The sequence below is a fragment of the Callithrix jacchus genome, chromosome 1, assembly GCF_049354715.1.
Source record: "Callithrix jacchus isolate 240 chromosome 1, calJac240_pri, whole genome shotgun sequence".
In the NCBI taxonomy this organism is placed as follows: domain Eukaryota; kingdom Metazoa; phylum Chordata; class Mammalia; order Primates; family Cebidae; genus Callithrix; species Callithrix jacchus.
In genome coordinates, this window is record NC_133502.1 from 169,296,105 (window position 1) to 169,309,060 (window position 12,956).

Sequence of the window (12,956 nt, forward strand, 5' to 3'; positions counted from 1 at the left end):
AGAGTGCCCAGGTTTCTGCTCATCACACTTATTGTAAGGATCCATTTACTCGCCTGCCTCTCCTCTCCTCTCTGCTTCCTTCTCCTCTCCTTCCCTCCCTGAGGAACTTGGTCCAGCTACAGTCAATACTTAGAGAAGGTATTGGCCTATAGAGAACCTTGCTCAGTCTTAAGCCCTCATACCTGCAGTACCTTGGGATCACCCCAGAAACTTTAACATGCTGATGCCTGTGTTCTCATCTTCAGAGAGTCTGGTTTGATTGGCCTGAATGTGGCCCAGGCATGGGGCGAGGAGTGTGGGTTGAAAAGCTACCCAGGTGTTTTTAAGTGGCAGCCCAGGTGGAGTGCTACTGTTTAATTTACAGCATGTAAATTACTCAAGACCCACCTAGCCACATAGAGGAGCTGCACTCCAGGCACCTCGAGGAGTACAACCTTGAACTTAGAACCCCACCATATCTGCCATATTTGTTGTGTTGAAAGAAAACTATTCATCCACTTATCTGGGTTTGCAGCACTGAGCAGCTTGTACAGTCTCCCACAGACCCTACCCAGTCTTCCATGCTTGTTAGGAGAGACTGATGCATCACAGTCATCTCTAGAAGGGTGACTGTCTGAGCCCACCCCAAATCCAAGGAGCCAGACCTGGGACCCTGTGCTATAAACAAGTCTCCTTGTGATCCTCCTGCACACAAATGTGCTGGGACTCAAAACACCCTAAAACAGGCTGCAAAATTGTGACGGCTTGCCGAGACAGGTAGGGAAGTTCAAAGCAAAGAAGGGCCCTCAGCGGACCATGGAGGGTCTGGAAAATGACTGGCTCTAGCAAATTCTTGTTCTTTGGGAATATGGGCCCCATGTTGTCAAGTCCCTCTTTTTTAAAGAGAGAATGCCAAAATCGGAATTTATGAAAAGGTGAAATACATTTGAAGTTGACAAAGAGTTCAAGCCATTTAAGTACAAAGCTCAGGCCAAATGAAACTTACGTAGGGCCTGCATTTAGCATCTGTTACCCCCACATGTGGATGAAGCTAGAGGGTGTCGTGCTTGCCTGGCTTTGTTTCGACTCTCTCTCTTTTGAGCTGCTTTCCTGCTATGGGACTTGGGCCAGCACAGAGGAGGGTACAGGAAACAGCCCCTGAGACTTGTGCTGTACGTGCAATTGGGAGGCTGTTTGGGGACATTTTTCCTTGCATTTAGCAGTGTTCTCTTCATGCCAACTATCTAAAAAAATACCTCTTGGGTCTCAGGGTCTACTGGGGTTTTGATTTGCCTCAGCAATGCTGTGCCGGTGTCTTATGGCCACTGTGAACTGCGTGGGATCTAGTTTCAGCTGCTAGAAAGCTCAGAGGACAATTTGTGTCCTGTCCCCATGGCCTATAGGACCTCAAGGTCCGCACTTGTATACCTGTCATTCCTGGGTTCTTCTGACCTTTCCAGCTTCTGTTTTTCACTGGATGCTTATCACATGACCACTTCTGTAAAATTTTATTCTTTTCTATCAAATAAAGAAGTTAAGTGCCTTCTGGAATAAGTCAAGCTATAAATAAAGAAGCCCACAAAAATAGTAAGTGATCAAAAAAGGGTTATCAAATACATGACTACTTGAATGATTCATCTTGTGGTTTCACACAGGCCTTGCACAGAGCAGGTGTTCAGGAAATGAGAGCGGGATGATAGAGCAGAAAGCAGCAGTTTAGAGATGGAGAGACAATAGCCCTGCCATTTCCTAGCGACTGCGACCTTAGCCAAGCTGTTTAACTTCTCCTAGCCTCAGTTTCTTCATCTGTACAATGGGGACAATCTCAGTGCCACTTTATCAGCGTTACTGGGAGGATGGAGTGAGATGATGTAAAAGTGCCTGCCATGTCATAGGCACTTAATAAGTGGCAGCTGTGATTATTTCAACACCAGAAATACCGTTATTTATGAATGTCATTGCTAAATGACTTAGTAAATGCAGTAATGTGTGCAACATGAGTGAGGACATGCTCCCTTGCTCAAGCCAGAAGCCACATGGATTCACTGGATCAATAAAATGGGGATGCCTTCCAGAAGCCCTTGATTCCCTCAGGATCCTCATCCCAGGTCTCTGCTCCCCCCCACCCCACCAAGGCTCTTCTGGTTACAGCAGAGATGGCAAGTAGCTCTCTGTCCAAGTGTGACCGCCCCATCACTCTCCTCCCACCATGCTCATGTGCTGAAGACCCTGTCCTGCCTGCTCCCAACTCTCTAGCCCTAGCCCTGTACATTCCCTTTCTGGAAGCCTCTGGCAGTTTTTTGCAAGCTTCCCAGTCCCTTCCCCAGCCCTGACTGATCCCTTTCCTGATCATCACTTAAGTGAGCAAATTCATCTCTGAATGGTTCCTTGACCTTTTCCTTGACAGATGCACGCATGCTTTAGAAGGTGGTCTATGGTAAGTTACAGCTTGCCCCAAGGGTCTAAAATTTATTCATAAGAGACACTACTGCCTAGGGCAGCGCTTTTCAAAGTGTAGCTCAGATCCGGAGCATCAGCCTAGACTGGGAGCATCTCATAAATGCAAAATCTCCAGCCTCACTCCAGAACTACTGAGGCCAACGACATGGGGCCCACCCAGCACTCCCCACAAGCCTAGGGGTGATTGGACTTGGAAGGCCCGTTTTCGGACCAGTGGAGTGGTGGATTCATTCTGAACCTGTCACCTCATCTGTCAAAGGGGACAATCCTCATCATGGCAGTGGCTTCTGGAAGGGCCAGGAGAGGAACGTGGGAAGCCTGGCTGGCACGTGGTTGGCCCTGAGCCACCTCCCTTGTGGCCAATCACCTACTACCTTCTGAGGGTCAGCTACCGCCTGGGCGCTGTTCTGTGTCAGTCGTGGAACCCAAGATAAGGGCTTCAGCAGAGAGGAGAGATAGGATGAAGGTCAGGGAAAGCTGATCTGAAACTCAGGCTGGTGCCTTGAATGCCACCCTTAGGACCTTTCTTTGCCTCTGCCTGCGGCGGATGCTCACATGTTTCCATTACTTTTCTGTAATGCAGCAAAGCAACGGGATCGTTGGGATTCCCGTCATCCTGGGGCACCTCCGGGGTCCACAGCGGGGCAAGCGCTTCTTCCACTACGCCCCCCACCCGCCTCGTCCGCTTTGGCCGCGCTCCCGCGAAGGCCGCGGCAGGAGGCCCCTGATAGGGCGATCAGGCCCTCGGCTGCCAAGAGAGAGCCGGGCGCGGGCCAGGAGCCGGCGCCTGCGAGCCAAGGCAGCCCCGCGCGTTTGGAATGCGAGCGCCGCTCAATGCGTTCCATATGGCGGCGTCGCGGGCCCACCCGGCCACCCGCCGCTCCCCTAGCCCCGCGCCCGCCGGGCGGGAAGCAGTTTGCGTTGGGTTCTTGTCGGTCTTTCCGACCTGTCTGGGCGCTGGAATGGGGACCACGGATTACGGAGACTAGCACAGTGCCGGGCACGTAGGAGGCATCCGGAGGCTTAGATGCATGAATGCTAAGTACACCACTGACCGGTGTAGACGGCATTAGAGAGTTGGCTCCTTAAATAACCCAGCACACAGTTCCCCAGACTCGGCTCCACTGAACATAGCTGGGAGCCTGCCATGGGCAAGGACCTTCTCTTCTATTTGTGTAAACCCAGTCCCAGATCCCTGACTGGTCAGGGACTTTGCTGTCCAGTGTTGCCCAAGATGAGAGTTGGGCTCAGAGCTGGTGATCTGACTTGCCCAAGGTCTCATGGGTAGCAAGGAGCAAGTCAGGTTTGAATCCAGGTTAAAGGACTCCACGTCTAGTGCTCTTTCTATCCAAACTCCAGATGGAGGGGACCCTGCTGAAACTTAATCTACCCTGGCCTCCCTGGAGGATTTTCTCACTGGAACCCTAGAGTAACTGCCTTACAAAGGAGAGAACTGTCCCCTGAAGGCTGGGCAAGGTGGTTGATGCCAGTAACAATAATCCTAGGACTTAGGGATGTGAAGGCGGGAGGATGGCTTGACCCTGGGAGTTCGAGACCAGCCTATGCAACATAGCAAGACCCTGTCTCAAAAAAATTTTAAAAAACACCGGGTGACAAAGTGAGACTCTGTCTCAAAAGAAATAAGAAAACAAAAATAACAAAAAACCCTGAAACAAAGCATAGGAACCCCCTGCCCCCTGCCAGCCCTTCAAATTTAAAAACACGTGATTGCCTTAAAGAGAAGTCTGTGATTTTTATGCGGAGTTTATCTAATAGCTATAATGGATTTTATTTTATTTTATTGGTCAAGGTCTCACTCTGTCTCCCAGGCTGGAGTGCAGTGGTGCTATCTTGGCTCACTGCAGCCTTGACCTCCCGGGTTCAAGTGATTCTCCTGCCTCAGCCTCTGAAGTAGCTGGGACGACAGGCATGCAACACCGCACCCAACTAATTTTGGATTTTTAGCAGAGACGGGGTTTCACTGTGTTGGGCAGGCTGGTCTAGAACTCCTGACCTCAAGTGATCACCCACCCACATCTCCCAAAGTGCTGGGATTACAGATGTGAGCGACTGCACTGGGCCAAATTGTACATTTTAAGTGGGTAAATTGTACGGTGTGTGAATTATATCTTTAAAAAGCTGTTACCAAAAAAAAATCCAACCTCTGCTGCTCCTTACTAGCCATGTGACCTTGAAGAGTGACCTCATTTCTCCGAGTCACTGTTTCTTTATCTGTAAAATGGGCAGGATAAGAGTAGCTGCTTCAGGATGTTGTTGTGATGTTTTATGGGGAGGAATTGTGTAAGCATTAGCATGTCGCATCACCGATAGGCAATAAGCTCTTGATAAATACCACTAGCTGGTGTTTACCGAGGGCTCACTCATACCTGGCACTTCGAGAAGCTCTTATGTCCATGATCTCATTTAATCCTCTAACCACTCTCATGCCAATTGTGTAGTGGAGGAGACCGAAGCTTAGACAGGGCAGGGCCAGTGGGCTCTCAAAGATGAGGCACCGGTTAGAACCCTGAAACTTGGGTTGTGAACCATGAGACAGTCTCGGATTTTGTGTAGTTTTGTTTTTATGTTTGTATGGTTCCTTTAAATTATTGTAACCCACTTCACCTGGAGATGTTGGGCTGCCCACCCTGAAGCACAGTTTCATCTGCCTATCCACTTCCTTCCAAATCAGTTGGTTCCCTTTCTCTTGTGTAGAATACTTTATAAGGTATAAAATGCCCCCAGTGAACGTCTGCACGAGACCTGGCATCTGCCCAGAGTGTAGTGGGCAGGGCACACAGACCACCCCGTGAAGTATTAGGCCTTTGGGAAGATGGCCCAGGCTAGATGACTTGCTTCCAAGCCCCAGCTCTGCCACCTCCTAGCTTGTAGAGACCTCCTCACCTTGGTCTCATCATCTGCAAAGATGCAGATTACTGTCATATGTACTTGCCAGGGATGCTGCGAGCTTGCTCACAGGCCCTCAGAGGCTCCAGAGCCTCATAATCGAGTTCTCCTGAGACCCCCATTGGCAGGGAGATGTCAGTTCTGGGGCTGGCCTATGCCCAGCAAGCTCCCCAGCCAGCTGTGCTGAGGCAGCAAGTGCAAATAATAACAGTCATGTCTTGCAGGGACATAGGCTGGCCCAGAGACAGATGGGAGTGGGGGAAGAAGGGGTGGAGATGCTCATGCACCACCTGAACTCTCCACCTGCAGTGTGCAGATATATGGGTGTGTATGGAGGGGGATGATTCCTTTACCCAGTGGAAGGCCCCTGACTACAAAGGAACTGGTTTCAGGTCACATGGAGTGGGCGGGGCCTGTTTCCTGTAGCCAAGACAATGAAAAAGTCCTCTAGTGGTCTCCAATGGAAATATTACATGAGCTGCATATGTAATTCTAAATTTTCTAGTAGCTATACTAGAAGAAAACAAGCAGATGAAATTAATTTTAATATACCTTATCAAATTTTTTTATCATTTCAACATGTCATCAATATGAAAATATGAATGAAATATTAAATTCTCTGCCGGATATGGTGCTTCACGCCTGTAATCCCAGCACTTTGGGAGGCCGAGGCGGGTGGATCACTTGAGGTTGGGAGTTCCAGACCAGCCTGGCCAACATGGTGAAACCCTGTCTCTACTAAAAATACAAAAATTAGCCAGGCATGGTGGCGGGCACCTGTAGCTGTAGTTCCAGCTACTCAGGAGGCTGAGCCCGGAAGGCAGAGGTTGCAGTGAGCTGAGATTGTGCCACTTCACTTCAGCCTGGGCGACAGAGTGAGATGCTATCTCAAAAAAAAGAATTTTGGTGTGTATTTCAAACAGAGCATCTCAATTTGAAGCAGCCACATTTCAAGGGTTGTGTCAGTTTCCTGTGGTAGCTGTTACGGATGGTCTCAACCTTAGTGATTCGAAACAGCACAGATGTATGATTTGGCAGTTCTGGATATCTGCAGAGTCTGATAGCTAAATCCAAGGTGCTGGAAGAGCTCTGGGCGAGAATTTATCCCTTGTCTTTTTTTTTTTTTAATTTTTGAGATGGAGTCTTGCTCTGTCACCCAGTCTGGAGTGCAGTGTCATGATCTTGGCTCACTGCAACCTCTGCCTTCTGGGTTCATGTGATTTTCATGCCTCAGTCTCCTGAGTAGCTGGGATTACAGGAGCCTGTCACCATGCCCGGATAATTTTCGTATTTTTAGTAGAGACGGGGTTTCACCATGTTGGCCAGGCTGGCCTTTAACTCCTGACCTCAAGTGATCCACCCACCTCGGCCTCCCAAAGTGCTGGGATTACAGGCGTGAGCCACCGCGCCCGGCCTGGCTCTTGTCTTTTCCAGCCCAAATTCCATGGCTCATGGCCCCTTCCTCCATCTCATCATTTCAATCTCTGCTTCTTTTGCCATCCTGTCTTCTCTGCTCCAGATCCTCCTGACTCCCTCTTAAAATGACACTTGTGATTACACTGGGCTCACCTGGCTATATAAACCCCAAACCCTCAATTTAATCACATCTGCAAAGTCCCAGGAGAAGTAGCATGTACACAGGGTTCCAGGGTCAGGACACAGACATTTTCAGAGGGCTATTATTCAGCCTGCCCTCCTGCTGAATATCCACAGGTGTCAGGGACTATCACGTTGGACAGTGCCACTTTCAGAAACAAAGGTGAACAATCTAATCCAAACTCCTAGTGTCATGCCCCAGCTCCGCCGTGATGCGGGACCTTGGGCAGATCACCTCCTATCCCTGGTTGACTGTACTTTCCTTGCCTATAAAAAGAGGTTGATGATAACCCATGGTTGGGAAAATGCAACAAGCCACCAGGCACGTAAGTGCTTATTTCATTGTAAAGGGGAGTTCTGAGTTTTAGGAGGGTTGTCAGAGGCCATATACGTTCAGCTACATCATATTACAGATGGGAAAACAGATTCAGAGTGAAGAAGAGGCTTGCCAGGGGCTCTCGCTGAGCTGGTAGTCGAGCCAGAAAGGGGACTCAAGTGGAACACTGTTCCCCACCATGCTGCAGTGCCATGCCCCTCCATGAGCCTCAGTTTCCTCACCTGTAAAAACTCAAATAGTGCACATTTTCAGAGCCACTGCAAAGATCAAAGGAGTTCTCAGGTGGGTATGTGCTCTGGGGACAGTTGAAGGAGTGTGGAAAGGAGGTTGTGAGGACACCCGGGTGTAGGTGTTATGGCTGAGCTCCAGGGCTGAGGCTGGCCAGCCTGCAAGGGTGAGGAGGGGCTGCATCCTCCATCTGCTTGAGCTGCAGTGCTCTGGACACCTCAGAGGACTTCAAAGATGCCTGCTGAGGGCTCCAAGGCCTTTCCTGACTTTTGTTTTTTTTCTCCCTTCTAGAAGCAAATCTTGGGAGCAGCAGGAGGCAGGTCTTTCCCATGCTGACATGGGCTTGTGGCCCTTTCCTGGAAAGTGACCTCTCCAAGGCTTGGGCCTCACTTAATTCTGCTCCTCCTGCGGGAGCTGTGTTTTGCCTGGGGCAGGGGGCCAGGCAGGGGCTCTTTGAGTCCTGGGTAGAGAGGCCTGAGCCTGAGATTCTTGTTCTGACCTCCCTACTGGCTCGCCAAGCTGGCCTAGGCTATTTCTTGGCCTCTCTGTGCCCAGCTGCATGGTGGGCAGGTGGTGGTTCAACCAGCCCCCTGAGGCCTAAGTTTCTATAGGTGTCAAAGTAACTATTCCTGGCTGGGCGTGGTGGCTCACGCCTATAATCCCAGCACTTTGGGAGGTCAAGGCGTATCACGAGGTCAGGAGATCGAGACCATCCTGGCTAACACTGTGAAACCCCTGCTCTACTAAACATACAAAATATTAGCCGGGCATGGTGGCACACACCTGTAGTCCCAGCTACTCAGGAGGCTGAGAGGCAGGAGAATCTCTTGAACCTAGGAGGTGGAGGTTGCAGTGAGCCAAGATCGTGCCACTGCACTCCGGCCTGGGTGACAAAGTGAAACTCTGTCTCAAAAAGGAAAAAATGAAAGAAACTATTCCTGACTCAAAATTCTTCTTGCACTAGTGGGTAGGGCCTGCTGGCGGGAGACAGGGCAAGAGGCAGAGGTGGAGTCAGAACCCAGGGTAGCTTCATCTGTGTCAGGTTCTGCCTCCCATGCCAGCATTTCAGCTCCATCCTGACCGTGGGCTGAGCAGGGCAGTCCTATGGAGCTGCAAGGAGACCCCTGGGCCAGAGGAGTGGGTACCAGCATTGGTGTTGAGTTTTTGAAAACACCTGACTGCAAGTCAAACAGGGATTAGATTGTGCAAAGTAACAATGTAACACGCTATTTATGCAGGTTCTATGTCAGTGGGAGGAAAAGGGTTGTGTGTTCTTCCTCTGGGCGCTGGAGAGGTAGGATTTTGTAGAAACAGCCTCGGAGGTGCACAGTGCTCAAGCTTTTGAACATTCATTCATTATGGTCTCCTGAGTGTCAGGCTCTGTGCTGTGTCTTATGGCAAGGGAAGAAGAGGCTGCGGTTCCTGTCATCTTACAATCCAAGTATCATTTTCTTGGCAGGGTGATGGAAGCCTAATAGGGGAAGGGACTCACTTAAGGTCAGATGGCGTGATTCAAAGGCAGAGCCAGGACAAATGGGAAGAGGGCATTAGGGCCTTGGTTTATGGTTCCGCTCCTTGGGCTGGAGGCCAAGGGTTAAGATGATGGTAATGGTAGTGGTAGGAATATTGGGTACCACTTACAGTGCTCATACCACGTGGTTTCTATGCTGAGTTCTTGCCATGCTTTGGCTTGTTTCATCCTCACAACACTCCTAGGAGGTAAGAGTTTATTATCATCACTTTACAGATGGGGAAACTGAGACACAGAGATGTTAGGTAACTTGCCCAAGGTCACATAGCTGCTAAAAGACAGAGCCAGGACTGGAGCTAGACTACTGGACTCCAACTCATGTGCTCCTGACTAAATGCAGGTGTGAGGCTGGGACATGGTCTTAAATGACCGGCAAGTACTGACCCAGGAGATGCAGTTAATGGGGTGTGGGGAAGCAACTGCGGGCCCTGGGAAGGGAAGCAGGGCCAGCTCCTCAGCCCCCCACAAAGCAGGGGCCAGGGCTGAGAAAAAAGATTCCTAAGAATCCCATGGAAAAAGGCCTCCTTCAGGCTCTTCATGTCTCTTCCTGCCCAGAGCCTGACATGGTCAGTGTGGAAAAGAATCAGTTGTTTTCATCATGAGAATCTTTAATATTGATGCCAACAAGTTACAGGGTGCAGCAGGAAGGTCTGGGAGCTGTGGTCAGAAGACCCAGGTTCTAGGGTGGGCGTGGTGGCTCATGCCTGTCATCATCCCAGCACTTTGGAAGGCTGAGGTGGGTGGATCATCTGAGGTCAGGGGTTTGAGACCAGCCTGACCAGTATGATGAAACCCTGTCTTTATTAAAAATACAAAAATTAGCTGGGTGTGTTGGCGCGCACCTATAGTTCCCGCTATGTTGGAGGCTGAGGTAGAAGAATTGCTTGAAGCTGGGAGGCGGAGGTTGCAATGAGCCAAGATTGTGCCACTGCACTCCTGCCTGGGCGACAGAGCAAGGCTCCATCTCAAAAAAAAAAAAAAAAAAAGATAACCCAGGTTCTAGGTGGGCTCTGCCTCCTGGCAGCTGGGTGCCTGAGCAAGTTACTCTTCTCCTTGAGCTCCTTCTTTTCATTTGTACACACGGAATGGAGTCCCTGTTGCTGGAAGAAGAGATCCAACTGCCCTATAGGACGCTGGGAGGGTGGGGGCAGCAGGTGGGGTGGGATGATGGCTCAGCCAACCTCCTCTCCTCAGAGAGGAGTCCCAGGTCACCACAGCCAAGTCCTCGATCCACTGGGTGACCTTGCCTGGCAGCTACTTTGACCTCCCTGCTTGGCTGGCTGAGACAGTTATGACAACATTAGCACTGTACACCCAGGTTTTCCAAGGAGGAGAATGCCTTGAGATGGGTGGGGGTCGAGGAAAGAGCCTGAAAAAGAAGAATGCCATGGGCCCAGATGCTTGGAACATCTGCTTCTCTCTGGAACGGTCCCCTAACCCAGTCTGTGCTATACTAATGTGCTTTGCTTAAAGAAACACACAAGTCCCAGATGCCGAGGTGGCAAATGAGACCCAGTTCCTGGCAAGGGTCACTGGTTCAGCAGCAGCTCCCCTGACTTCATCCTACCTCTTCCCCGAGGCCCGTGTCAATCCCACCCAAGTGGCCCCTGGGGTGGAGCACTCCAGGCAGGGGACATATCCCCTGCAGAGGGGTCTTGGAGAAGAACAGCTGGCAACTGATGCAGAAAGCACACTTTGTCTGTGTGACTCCCTCCTGCCAACACACAGCAAGAACTTCACACAGAAATCACATGCTATGAGCTTTATAAATAGCTACCTGATACTACTACTGCTGCCATTATTGTCATTATTGTCAGCTGCCAGAGAGCACACCATGGTGGGGCAAGCTCCTGGCTGTGGAGGCTGTGTGACCTTGGGAAAATTGCCTAGCCTTTCTGAGATTTTTTTATTTTTATTTTTTGAGACAAAGTCTTGCTCTGTCTCCCAGACTGGAGTGCAATGGCGTGATCTTGGCTCACTGCAATCTCTGCCTCCCTGGTTCAAGTGATTCTCCTGACTCAGCCTCCCAAGTAGCTGGGACTACAGGCACCCACCACCACACCCGGCTAATTTTTATATTTTTAGTAGAGACGGGATTTTACCATGTTGGCCAGGCTGGTCTCGAACTCCTGATCTCAGGTGATCCACCCGCCTTGGCCTCCCAAAGTGCTGGGATTACAGGCATGAGCCACTGCACCCTGCCCTGAGATTGTTTTTTCATCTCTAAAGTCACAAAAACGATACTTTTCTCTGAAGTCTGTTATCAGTATTAAGTGTGATACTTGCAGGAAAAGCACATGCTCAGCAAATGAGAGCTATCATCATTTTATCATGGCTATTTAAACAAATTAATATGCAGTCTGTGCAGAACTCAAACTGGATGTCACAGCTCATAGCTGTTTTTGTACTTTTCCCACAGCATTATGCTGCTTCTAGTCATGAATCGAATCACTGGACTGAAGGGTTTGAAACTGGCATAGACCTATCTTGGTTCAAGTGCTGGCTCCTGGCGCTTGTGTGACCTTGGACCCCTTGAAGGCTGGGTGTTCTCTGCTATAAAACAGAGATGATAATAATCACACCTTCCTGATGGGTTTTTAAATGAAACTTTCATGGAGCAATGCAAGTAGAGCCTGTAGTGCTGTGTCTGGCTCTGACTAAGCACTCCATGATTTTTTAAAGTTCTGTTATTCTGGCTGGGTGCGGTGGCTCACGCCTGTAATCTCAACACTTTGGGAGGCTGAGTGGGGTGGATTACCTGAGGTCGGGAGTTTGAGACCAGCCTGGCCAACATGGTGAAACCCATCTCTACTGAAAGTACAAAAAATTAGCCAGGTGTGGTTGCAGGTGCCTGTAATCCCAGCTACTAAGGAGTCTGAGGCAGGAGGATTGCTTGAACCCAGAGGGCAGAGGTTGTAGTGAGCTGAGATTGCACCACTGCACTGCAGCCTGGGTGACTCAATCCTCCCCCGAAAAAAAAGAAAAGAAAGATTATGTTATTCTTAGACTGGCACCTCCACAGTGGACAAAGCAAGTGGCTTCTGCAATTGGCATCCTCACGACAATACTGTGAGGTTAGAATTTTCACTCTCATGGCAGAAGTATAAGCTGAGGCTTAGTGAGCCTCTGCTCCCAAGCTCAGTAGAGGAAAGTGGGTCCTGTTTGTCTCTCCAGGGATAAGCTGCTTTGAAAGCAGAGGCTGTGTTACCCTCCCTGGCCTCGGCTGTGAGCACGGTGTCCTGCCAACCAGCTTCTAAATCCATTGGCTTCTCCAGTCCCAAAGGCAAATCCCCTCCTCACTTCTGCCAGGGTGAGCCCCAGCCTGACACTGATACAGGACACTGCCCTTCTGTGACTCAGTTTCTCCATTAAAAACAGTTGTGATAATTTCAGCCCTGGCATTGGTATCAAAAGACCTGAGAGTGAACACTGATTTGGAGGGGCCTTGAGCAATTGAATTCATTTTCTTTTTTTTTGAGACGGAGTCTCGCTCTGTCACCCAGGCTGAAGTGCACTAGTGCGAACTTGGCTCTCTGCAATCTTTGCTTCCCAGGTTCAAGCAATTCTCTGGCCTCAGCCTCCCAAGTAGCTGGAATTACAGGCATGTGTCACCATGCCCAGCTAATTTTTGTATTTTTAGTAGAGACAGGGAAACTTTCACCGTGTTGGCTAGGCTGGTCTTGAACTCCTGACCTCAGGTGATCTGCCCGCCTCAGCCTCCCAAAGTGCTAGAGTTACAGCCATGAGCCCACTGCACCTGGCCCTGACTTCATTTTCTTAGTTTCTGTGGCTTTGCCTGGAAGAAGGGGCTAGCAGTAGAATGTGGTAATAGGATGGTAAGTGAAAAGGGAGAGCACCAAACAGCAATCAATATCATTCTAATTACATTTTTTAAAAGTCAGTCTATGTGTATGTGTT